The following is a 5,027-nucleotide window of genomic DNA, read 5'->3' on the forward strand; positions in this document are numbered from 1 at the left end:
TGTAGGGATGAAATGGTAGAGAGGTAGGGGCAGGATTTGGAAAGCAAAGGAAGTGAAGGAAGTGTATTCTAGGCACAGTGAATAGTACTATCTAATAGTTGAGAGAGTTGGGGTTTTCAAAGACTAAAAGATTACCATGGTTAAGACATAGATTGTATTGAGGGGAATTGAAAAAGAATGAGATTGAAGAAGTCAAAATTGAAATTATAAATTTTTACTTATAATCTACTTAATCAACTTTTTTATTCAACAAATACTTCATGTAAAAACAAAAAGCTATAAAGAATAGGAATAGGATGATGAATTTTGTTTAGATACCACATTATATAATTATTTACTTCATTTGAGCCTCACCACAAGCCTATAGTTAGATAAAATAACCTGTTTGGGACTTCTGACCTAAATAACTATATAGTAATAAATTAGAACTGTTTCAAGCTGCGAAATTTGTGGTAATTTGTTATGGCACCAATAGAAATCTAATACAATTTTGTGTAGCAAATATTTCCTTATTAGTCAGTAGTATTTCACAGTATCAATATTTCAGGTAATTTATTAATGCTCCTTTTTTTTTTTTCCCCCTTTTTCTCTTTTCTGTTTCTTTTTTCTTTTTTTTTTTTTTTTTTTTTTTTTTTGAGACGGAGTTTCACTCTTGTTGCCCAGCCTGGAGTGCAAGGGCAAGATCTCAGCTCACCACAACCTCTGCCTCCCAGGTTCAAGTGATTCTCCTGCCTCAGCCTTCCAAGTAGCTGAGCCACCACACCTGGCTAATTTTGTATCTTTAGTAGAGACGGAGTCTCTCCATGTTGGCCAGGCTGGTCTCGAACTCCCGACCTCAGGTGATCTGCACGCCTCAGCCTCCCAAAGTGCTGGAATTACAGGCATGAGCCACCACGTCTGACCAATGCTCCTATTTTTAAGCATCTAAGTTGTTTCTCATTGTTCAACTATTGCAAATAAACCTGTGGCGATCATTCTTTTACAAGACTTTTGTCATCATATGCTTTCATTTTTTACTGGAAAAGTACCTAGGAGTAGAATTGCTGGATCATATAGTTGGCATATGTTTAATTTTAAAAGAAATTGTCAGAAATTTTTCAAAGTAGTGGAACTATTTTATGCTCCCACCAACCATCTATGAAGTTGCAGCTGCTCTACATCTTCGTCCACATTTGGTGTTGTCATTCTTTTTTTATTTGAGATGTTCAGGTGAGTGTGAGTGTTTATATAATCTGAATACAACTCTTTGTGAGATGTATGTATTGTGAACATTTTCTCCAAGTTTGCTGTTGCCTGCTCTTTTTCTTAATGGTATCTTTGGATGAGAGAAAGTTTGAATTATGAGGTCTAATTTATCAATAAGGTCACGAGGCTCTGTCTAATACTCCTTTGTCTAAACCCAAATTTCACCTATAAAAGCTCTCAGGTTTCGGCATTTATATTTAAGTCTATAAATCTATTTCAAATTAACTTTTTTGTATGTAGCAAAGTTCATTTTCTTCCATATAGATATCCAGTTATTTTAGCATCATTTGTTAAAGACTTTTGTTCCTCATTGTTCTGATGCATTATCAAAAAATCAAATGGCATATAACTCTATTTCTGTGTTAACTCTTTTACATTCACTTATTTTCCAAACTTTATGCGAGCATCACACTATCATGATTATTTTGGCTTTGTAGAAATATTAAAATCAGGTGGTAAATAATTGTTCTTTTTCAAATTTTGTTTGTGAACAGTGTGCTTGCTTCCATATATCGCATTTTGTATTTTGTATATTTGATGTATTACATTTGTATTATTATCGCTTCTCGGCCTTTTGGCTAAGATCAAGTGTAGTACATTTGTATTATCATTCAGTTGATGTTTACAATGCTTTGTTTTACTTCTTTGGCCATGAATTGTTTGGAAGCATGTTGTTTGATTTCCAAATGCTTAAGAATTTTACACATATATTTCTTTTATTGTTTTCCAGTTTAATTTTATTGTGGTTAGAAAACATTCTCTAAATGATTTCAATTTTTTTTAATTAAAGAGATTTGTTTTATGGTACAGTATAAAGTCTATCTTTCTGAATGATCATGTGCACTTGAAAAGAATGTACATTCTATAGTTGTAAGATTTTTTTAATGTTCTATGAATATCAAAAACATAATTAATACTGTTTTTGGATCATCACTTCTCTTTAGCCTGAATAACTTTGTTATTTCTTGTAGGATAGGTTTTAGCTTTCTTTTACCTAAAATATTTTCATTTTCTTCCATTCTCAAGCAATATTTTTGTTACATATAGAATTCTGGGTTGACAGTTTTTGGTATCAGCATTTTAAAGCTGTATTTTATTATCTCTGGCTGCCATAATTTCTGATCAGAAGTTAGCCATTAATTGTTTTGTTGTTCCCCTTCATGTAATTTTTAGTTTTTCTTTTGATGCTTTCAGGATTTGCTCTTCATCTTTTTTATTAATTTTTGACACAATGTACCAAGGCATGACTGTTTTCATGTGTATTTTGCTAAAGGGTCATTGCATATCTAGAATTAGCAAATTTGAGCGTTAAGTCGAATTTGGGACACGTTCAGCCATTACTTTCTGAAATATTTTTCTTGTCTTATCCTATATCTCCTTTCCCTTGGGACTCTGATTGCATATATGTCAGTCTAACATTATCTAATAGGTCCTTGACATTTTATATGTATGTATATATACTAATTCTCAATGCTGTTTGAATTGTGCAATTTCTATTGATGCATTAGGTTGGTGCAAAGGTAATTGCTGTTTTTGCCATTGCTTTTGCGCCAACCACAATTACTTTTCCACCAACCTAATAGCTAACATTAACTGAACATTTCCACTGTCATCTTCATTAATCTATTTTAAAAAGAAATTCTAATATGTTATTTCTCAGTTCTAGAATTTTCATTTCTTTTTTTCTTTTTGAGACAGACTCTTGCTCTAGCACCCAGGCTAGAGTCCAATGGCACAACCATGGCTCACTGCAGCCTCTACTTCCTAGGTTCAAGCGACCCTCCTACCTCAGCCTCCCTAGTAGCTGGGACTATAGGCACAGGCTACCATGCCAGGCTATTTTTAAAAATTATTTTTTGTATAGATGAGGTCTCACTATATTGCCAAAATTGGTCTTGAACTCCTGGGCTCAAGGAATCCTCTTGTCTTAGCCTCCCAAAGTGTTGGGATTACAAATGAGCCACTGCACCCAGTCCTGGTTCCTTTTTATTCTATCTATTTATCTGCCAATATTCCCTACATTTTTCATGTATTGCAACCCTATTTTCTTTAATTTCATTGAAAATAATTTTATTAACTACTTGTGTAAGATTTCCTGCTCATTCCAACTATTCTGTAATTTTGGAGTCGATCTCACTGTCTTTTCTCTTGAGACTAAGTAATGAATTACATCTGAACTTTATGGATATTAAGTTGCTGAAATTTTGAATTCTGTTTTTTTGTTTTGTTTTGTTTTGTACAAAAAGTGTCTTTTTTTTTTTTATTTTAGCAAGCGCTTAAGCTGGTTGGACATAAACTGCTGTTTTTCAGGTGATATTTTCTTTTTCTTTTTCATTTTTATTTGAGACGGAGTCTCACTCTGTCACCCAGGCTGGAGGGCAGTGATACAATCTTGGCTAACTGCAACCTCCACCTCTTGCGTTCAAATGATTCTTGTGCCTCAGCCTCACAAGTAGCTGGGATTACAGAAATGCTATTTTTTGTATTTTTAGTAGAGACAAGGTTTCGCCATGTAGGCCAGACTAGTCTTGATCTCCTGACCTCCAGTGATCTGCACTCCTTAGCCTCCCAAAGTGCTGAGATTACAGACACGGGCAACTGTGCCTGGCCCAGATATTTTCCATTTTAATTCAAATATTCTGTCTTTATCTGAGCTTATTTTTATTTATTTATATTTATTTATTTATTTTGTAGAGTTGGAGTTTCACCATGTAGCCCGGGCTGGTCTTGAACTCCCGGGCTCAAACAATCCACCTGCCTCAGCCTTCCAAAGTGCTGGGATTATAGGAGTGAGCTACCACACCTGGCGTTAACTGAGCTTCTTAGTATGTGCTCCATCCATGTATCATTCAGAGGTAAGCCAAAGATTGTCAAGCAGAATTTGGAAATCTCCTCCCTATATTTTCCTTTAAGGGATTCTATGTCCCCACTCTCACTTCAGTAGCCAGTTTTTCAGCCTTGGTCCTCTGTTTACCCAAGCAAGAAAACCTGTAATTATTTTTTATTGTTACCTCCAACACCTACACCATTTTGACCGTGCCTGCCTTCATACTAAGAGTGGTAACAACTACCCTCCTGTAAGTATGGACACCCCACCAGAAGCTATTTCTGTTCACTTTCAGTGCTTTCAGATAGCCTCCTTTTGTATTAATATATGTCCAAAGTTTATAGTATTATCTGAAGATGAATGGGTTCATTGGTATTTTACTGATCACTAAAAGCAGAAATCCTCTCTTACTAACCACAGGTTGAGCATCCCAAATCTAAAAAGCTCCAAAACCCAAAATTTTTGGACACTGACTGGACCCTCAAAGGAAATGGTCATTGAAGCATTTCAGATTTCAGATTCATAGATTTAGGATGCTTAGCTAGTAAGTATAGTGCAAATATTTCAAAATCTGAAAAAAAAAAAAATCTAAAACACTTCTGGTCCCAGGCATTTCAGATAAGGGATATTCAACCTTTATTTCCTTTTAGTGGTTCCTGTTAACATTATAACATACATATTTTACTTTTATGGTCTAATTAAAGTTTATACTGTACAATTTTGTGTAAAATGTGGAAACCTTATAACTATAGCAGACTATCATTCAATTCTTAGTTCTATATTTGTTACAGGTATGAAATCTATATACTTCATTATCCTTAGAAGGCAATGCTGTTTAGCAAAATATTATGAAAAAATATGTCTAATAATTTAATAAAATTAAAAGACAAAGTAGTCTTTTACATTTCCATAGAAATTTAGTTTTAGATTTGTTCCTATTATTTCCCTTGAGTCT

General features: G+C 34.1%; 1 pseudogene; it reads left to right on the top strand.

Annotated features, from left to right (window-relative positions):
• The first annotated feature begins 1,803 nt into the window (after positions 1 to 1,803).
• On the top strand, positions 1,804 to 1,891 carry LOC134734936 (uncharacterized; annotated as a pseudogene).
• The last annotated feature ends 3,136 nt before the right edge of the window (positions 1,892 to 5,027 follow it).

This window comes from Symphalangus syndactylus, chromosome 12, assembly GCF_028878055.3.
Source record: "Symphalangus syndactylus isolate Jambi chromosome 12, NHGRI_mSymSyn1-v2.1_pri, whole genome shotgun sequence".
Classification (NCBI taxonomy): domain Eukaryota; kingdom Metazoa; phylum Chordata; class Mammalia; order Primates; family Hylobatidae; genus Symphalangus; species Symphalangus syndactylus.